General features: G+C 35.1%; 1 long non-coding RNA gene across 1 annotated transcript in view; it reads right to left on the bottom strand.

The window, feature by feature from the left end:
* The window catches only part of LOC129391586 (uncharacterized), a 12,188-nt gene extending 5,279 nt beyond the window's left edge, over positions 1-6,909 (bottom strand). The window contains exon 1 of the long non-coding RNA XR_008615985.1: positions 6,720-6,909. This is a non-coding gene — a long non-coding RNA (uncharacterized lncRNA). The remainder of the gene's footprint in view (positions 1-6,719) is intronic.
* Positions 6,910-7,401: the final 492 nt, after the last annotated feature.

The following is a 7,401-nucleotide window of genomic DNA, read 5'->3' as shown; positions in this document are numbered from 1 at the left end:
ACCTAAATGTAAGGCCAGACACTATAAAACTCTTAGAGGAAAACATAGGCAGAACACTCCATGACATAAATCACAGCAAGATCCTTTTTGACCCACCTCCTAGAGAAATGGAAATAAAATCAAAAATAAAGAAATGGGACCTAATGAAACTTAAAAGCTTTTGCACAGCAAAGGAAACCATAAACAAGACAAAAAGACAACCCTCAGAATGGGAGAAAATATTTGCAAATGAAGCAAGCGACAAAGGAATAAGCTCCAAAATATACAAGCAACTCATGCAGCTCAATATCAAAAAATCAAACAACCCAATCCAAAAATGGGCAGAAGACATAAATAGACATTTCTCCAAAGAAGATATACAGATTGCCAACAAACACATGATAACAGTATGGAGGTTCCTTAAAAAACTAAAAATAGAACTACCATATGACCCAGCAATCCCACTACTGGGCATATACCCTGAGAAAACCATAGTTCAAAAAGAGTCATGTACCACAATGTTCATTGCAGCTCTATTTACAATAGCCAGGAAATGGAACCAACCTAAGTGTCCATCGACAGATGAATGGATAAAGAAGATGTAGCGTATATATACAATGGAATATTACTCAGCCATAAAAAGAGACGAAATTCAGTTATTTGCAGTGAGGTGGAGGGACCTAGAGACTGTCATACAGAGTGAAGTAAGTCAGAAAGAGAAAAACAAGTACCGTATGCTAATACATATATATGGAATCTAAAAAAAAAAAAAAGAAAGAAAATTGTTCTGAAGAACCTAGGGGTGGGACAGGAATAATGATGTAGACATAGAGAATGGACTTGAGGACTCAGGGAAGGGGAAGGGGAAGCTGGGACGAAGTAAGAGTGTGGCATGGACATATATACACTACCAAATGTAAAACAGATAGCTAGTGGGAAGCAGCCACATAGCACAGGGGGATCAGCTCGGTGCTTTGTGTCCACCTAGAGGGGTAGGATAGGGAGGGTGGGAGGTAGATGCAAGAGGCAGGAAATATGGGAATATATGTATATGTATAGCTGATTCACTTTGTTATACAGCAGAAACTGACACACCATTGTGAAGCAATTATACTCCAATAAAGATGTTATAAAAATTAAAAATAGTAATATTGGTACTGTAGGCAGACAAGAATGAAGTGTCTATACGCAGTTAAAGCTTGGTTGATATGACATTCTCTCATCAGAATTCTCTATTAATTGATACCTCTGCATGTCTTAAGTATTGTGGTAATGAAGGTTTATAAATATTAATTCAAAGTACCAAAATTTTATGAAGTTCCTTCTGAATCATCAAATACAGTTTAGGGGCTATTTGGTAAAACTTCACAGATAAGTGAGTTTATTGTATTCAAAATTCTTTGAAAAGTGTTTACCCATAGGTGGCACAGTCGTTGAAAATCCACCTGCCAATGCAGGGAACACGTGTTTGAGCGCTGGTCTGGGAAGATCCCACATGCCACAGAGCAACTAAGCCCGTGCACCACAACTACTGAGCCTGTGCTCTAGAGCCTGCGAGCCACAACTACTGAGCCCGCGTGATACAACTACTGAAGCCCACGCGCCTAGAGCCCATGCTCCACAAGAGAAGCCACCACAATGAGAAGCCCATGCACCGCAATGAAGAGTAGTCCCTGCTCGCCTCAACTAGAGAAAGGCTGCACTTAGCAACAAAGACCCAACACGGCCAAAAATAAATAAATAAAAAATAAATAAAATTAAAAAAAAAATCCTTACACCTAAAAATTCTGTTTTTACATCATGCCATTAGTGTACAATATATCTCTTACTGTAACATTAAAAAGTCTATAGTATGAGCAGCTCTCTTTTTCTGAAATCCCAGCTTTATAAGAACCACTGCTGTATTTTCATAGAATTCTAAAGACAAAAAAATTCTGAAAAATTATTTGAGATCAAATGAGAGTATGGTGTTTGCATTCTTTGAAAATAAGATTCAACAAAGGCATGATATAGATCATCATTTCTTTTAAAGAAGAGGAATTTTATGCATTTGTTTATTCTCCCGCCATTATATCACATCAAAGGAGTATCTACATAATTTAAAAAATTAACTTCCAAAGAGTGGGTGCTCACAGATGGTTACATTTTTCCTTTGTTATGTATAGCTTCTAACTTCTCAATATAAATTTTATTCTTTTTATTAACTGTAGTTACCACTGATTGGTATAGGGTTTCTTTTAATTATCTCCAGATTTTAATGACCAGTATTTCGGTTTTTGCAAACTTTAGTGTTAACCAGATATTCTGGTATTTTAATAATAATTAAAATGTAATGATAATTGTTAAATTATGCCAACCAAAAAAATCTATTTGTGCTCATTTGTACAAAAAATTAAATACAAAATTTTGAGGTATAAAACAAATTACATGTTCTATTTCAAATGTGTAAAATTAATTCACTTGTGTGTAGTATCTAAAACTTTAAAAATACATATCCATAGACATCATTATCTAGATACATATATCATAAAAGTTTTGTTTATTATACATTTTTTAAATGGAAGAAATATAATTTGCTATTATAAGAAATGTTATTATTCCTTCTTTATTTCATTATATATAAATCTTATAGCTCTGATTACAGTGATTATTTTAGCTTGTGCCAATAAGTTCTATTGGCACACGTAGCAACACTTAAAAAGATGGATTGAATTTTTATCAGTTGTTTTTATCCCTTATGGTCTCTTTCAATGGTACATGCTCATTTTTTGTTACTAGATCACTTACCTATATCCTTAAATTGTTTAGAATTCTCAAATGAATACCATCTGGTTTTTCTAATATGCTGCAATCTGTTTTCTTGAGATGATGCCTCACCTTTTAAAGATATTTTCAAAAGTACCTTTTGTTACTTGCAAATATCATTCTAGTGTCAGCTCTCTCTTTTCTTTTCACATCTTCTATAGTAAAGAAAGGATCTTTCCACGATTTTTATTGTTTTAGTGGATCAACAAGGACCTTTGGGGTGGGTATAAAAGCCTCAGAGAGAAAAGATGACAGTGACAAACACTGAGCTTTAAATGTTTCTATACATGTTGTAATTAAATTTTAAAAATTTCACTGAATTACATTTGTGCAGTACAACGCAAATGTTGTATACTGTGTACTTTTAAAACATTTCTTTCTTGATATAGTTCACCACAAAATAGAAGAGAACTTATGCATGTATATCAGAAATTTTAAAAGGGGATTTTAATGACTCACATTATATGAAAGAAAAAAGTCAAGTTAATGAGACTTAGTTAAAAAAAAAGATTGAAAACAGACTTTATTGTTTATAATGGCAAAATACATCTGCTATATTTGTATATTTAGCACAAACTGTTTCACGTGAAGTTCTTAAATGATTTTGTAGTCAAATATTACTACCCATTTCATAGATTAAGAAAAGAGGTAGGGGTTGGTTATGAGTATGTGGGACAGATATCAAGTAGCTTATTGAGTGGGAACAGATGATAGTTTTTTGTTGTTTTTTTTTGTTGTTTTTTTTTTTTTTGCGGTACGCGGGCCTCTCACTGTTGTGGCCTCTCCCGTTGCGGAGCACAGGCTCCGGACGCACAGGCTCAGCGGCCATGGCTCACGGGCCCAGCCGCTCCGCGGCATGTGGGATCTTCCCGGACCGGGGCACGAACCCGCATCCCCTGCATCGGCAGGCGGACTCTCAACCACTGCGCCACCAGGGAAGCCCAGATGATAGTTTTTGTGTGATAAAGACACTCCTCCCCATACGTATCAGTGACATTTTGCACAAATGTTGATAAACATAAATCTGTCAACAAATGCTAATTTAAAAGCCTCATATATTGTTCTAACTTTAATATGTTAATATGTTAGTATGTATATATGTGTGTATATAACATATATATTGTTTTATATATAAAAACATTGATATTTTAAACATACACACATACATACATACACTTACACACTAGATTCAGATAGCTTCTGATGGAACTTCACCCCTTCATATATCTTTAAAAAGGTCCTTCTAAATGATCTTCCTTAAAAGAAAGCTTCTGGGAAATAACACAGCATATTACTCAGGCAGATATAACACTTAGATTTGAAGTAAACTTGCAGTACCTAAAGAAATCTGGAAATAGTCTGTAGAAAAAAAATCTCAAAATGTTAACATGAAATTTTTACAGAGTATGGATAAGTAAAGGAAAGTAAAACATGTTAAGGATGGTTATATAAAATCCTGAATAGAGTATTTTCTTTGTAATTGGTTTAGACTCCAGATTGCAACTTTGACACTATGACTTAAAACTTATCAAAGAGATTTATGTTTTGCCACTGACATTTTAAATTGAAGATTGACTTGTACTGGTACCTAATATGTTTTCTGTAATTAATTCCTTTCAGGTCAGGTTTCATAGACACAGAATTCCTTTAACATTAATCTCTTCTTTAGCAATATATTTATTGTTGGAATTAGCAGTTGAAAAAAGAAAGCTAATCTTTTTCAAATGAGGTTCTCCGTTCCAGGCATTATTTCTTTCACCAATGCAAGACTTTCTTAAAAGTGCAAAATATTTTAAAAGTGGATGCTATGAAGCCAGTGTAAGAAAAAAAAAAAAAGCTGGAAGTTAAACAAATCATGCATTAATAAGAAATGGAAAGTTTAATTATATATATGCTTAAGGTCTTAATGAAGGGGCTGAGTAATGGAGGAACTGTTTCATTTTAAATTATTCAGGTTATCTGTACATAATTGAAATTTATAAGCCTTATGTTTGTCTTTTCTATTTATTCATGAAATGTTGCATAGATTACTTGGTGGATAGCACAACTTGATGGATAATGGTGTTCAGTAAATTGCTTAATGTATGACATTGTGATTGTAGCTTAATTTCTACTTTTGATTTAAGAATGAGAAGAATACATCTAAAAGTTGAGAGATAAGTAACTGAGCATACAGTGGTTCACTATACCCAAAATAAAGTTTATTATGCAAGAAAAATGTTTACTAATTAGACTTGTTTACATATTTGCAGTTGCTATTTATGTTCTCTTTACAAAAGACAGTCTTCCTTCTTTAACATCTGTGTTGCCTTCATAATATGTATTGAACAGTTTGTATGTTTTTGATGTCTTTATTTATGAAGCATGGAAAGTAATTGTGAGTCTACTCAGCAGTGCTTAATGAAAGCCAAGTGCTCACCAATTCCACATAATTGATTAATTCACATGGAATAAAATGGTAAGGGATGCTGAGATCAGTGGGAGTTTTGTCTATCAGGTCTAGTAATACTAGACCCTCCAAAAGGTGGGATGGATGTGTTTGCCTTGGGCTTCCAGACGTCTTAATGAGTCCTAGGAAAACAACTGTCCCATCTTTTGTAAAATTCTTTCTACCCATTCCTTTATTTATTACTCCATTACCAAGGACACTCGAGTATTTACAAAGTTGATGCTTTTTACTCAGAATTTTGAGATGGTGGCTTTGGGTTTATGTGGATTTTGGAGTTTATATTTAGAGACATAATCAGTCACTCCCGCCCTTGCAATTTGATATGGAACTTAAGTATTTAAAGAAGTATTTCAAAAACATTTCTCACTATTGTGTAGGTTAATATGTGAGATTTAGGTAAAAATAGTTATTTTTGTCTTTTAGGGGGTTGGCACTTTAACTCCTCCTGAAAATACTATGCAGCACTATCCCAAACTGGAATCTGTGACTCTTGCAACAGATCTACATTCTCTAAGGGCTTTATTCTGCTTTTTATAGCGGATGGCAAGAGAAATATTAACATTAGGAGGTAAAAGAGCCATCACAGACAAATAGACAAAGTAGTATACTGAGGAAGAAGAAAAAATATCAACTCACATAGGAGACAGCTTTAACAAATTAGACTATGCTATAGTAACATGTTAACAGTATTTCACATTCCAGTAAAAACAGGTATAGATGCTATCAATATTTTAGATAGCATCACTCATAACTTGGGACCACACACACCTGGCATCATAGCATCCTACACACATATGGCTACCACATGAAAGGAAAACTGGAGTTTATACATTTTTTCACTTTCTGAAGGCTTTCTGTGAAATTGAATGTTTATAAAGTTAGGTATAAAATCTAGAATCCTGAACGTAGATTCTGCAACTAAAGTTGTATGCTTTATTATTTCACAGCCATGCAAAATTATATTTATTTGACTGCAATTATGATTTTACTTTAGGAATTACTGTAGATGAACTGAAAACTCATCTAATTATAATGAAGATATTGAGGAAAACACTTACTGTATCTACGTCAGGGTCAAAGCAGTTTAAAGGTTAGATTGGGAAAAAGCACAACTTCCATAAAGCTTTGAGGTCTTTGGGTGGGCTCTTAACAGATAGATGTATCTTAATTTTACATAATGGAGAATGTTTTAAGAATAGCCCTTGTACTAAATTCTGCCTATTTGTGTAATTAACAAACTCTATTCTGAATCTCTTAATTTCCACAAAGACTTGTGAACCTAAGCTCTATTTCCAGAGTCCAGTCTAGCATTCATGACTTGACAAGCGTCCGATTTAATCAATAAATAGCAATAAATAAATAAATAAAAATATTTTTCCTAGGACAAGGTAGAAGAAGTTAATACGTGACGGTTTCTTGTTTGGGGATGGGAGCAGGTGAAAAGTTAGAAAGCAAAACTCTGAAAACAAACAAAAATCCCACCAACCTGCAAACATTCCAATATGTTTTAGAAATCATCATCTTGTTCACATATTCTTGCGTGCATATTTTCTTACCTCTGGCTCTCTCTCTCTTTTTTTTTTTAACTAAGAGGAAGCTTTATTTTTCAGCCAGAGATCTATGTCAACGTAAGAGTATTATTTATAGGAGTGAAATGAAAGCTGTCTCGTTTTGAATCACATTATGACATTTCTTCAGCGTCACTTTCACTAAAGGAAAAGGAAAAAACAAAAAAAAAAAAAAGGAGAGAGAGAAGAGTCCAAGCAACTTGCCTTTAAAAAGATTCCAATAAGAGAGACTTGGCAGGTCTTTGGTTGCCCTAGAAAAGATGCGCCGAGTGTGGGCAACAAGCACAGCCACACTTTATTTTAAAAGTCCGACCAGGCACAGCCTGGCAAGGCGTTCCTTCCCCTTTTTGCCCCCTCAAGAACAAATTGTTGCCTCCTTTTACATCCATCCTACCAGAAGGGGGACCTTTCCACTTTCAGATGCTCCTCTGCTTTAATTTCAGGAGAGAAATAAAGCGAGCAGAAGAGCCCCGAGATCCGCCGTGGAGCTCTAATAACATTTCGGCTGCGGTGGCGGCACGGGTGTGTGCGAGCGAGCTGGCGGGCGGACCGGCGCGACGGGCGGCGGCGCGGGCGCGGGCGCGGGCAGGCGGGGCGGGC

Source organism: Physeter macrocephalus, chromosome 19 (genome assembly GCF_002837175.3).
Source record: "Physeter macrocephalus isolate SW-GA chromosome 19, ASM283717v5, whole genome shotgun sequence".
NCBI classification, from domain to species: domain Eukaryota; kingdom Metazoa; phylum Chordata; class Mammalia; order Artiodactyla; family Physeteridae; genus Physeter; species Physeter macrocephalus.
The sequence above is the reverse complement of the archived record's forward strand: the minus strand, read 5'-3'. Positions and strand labels throughout refer to the sequence as shown.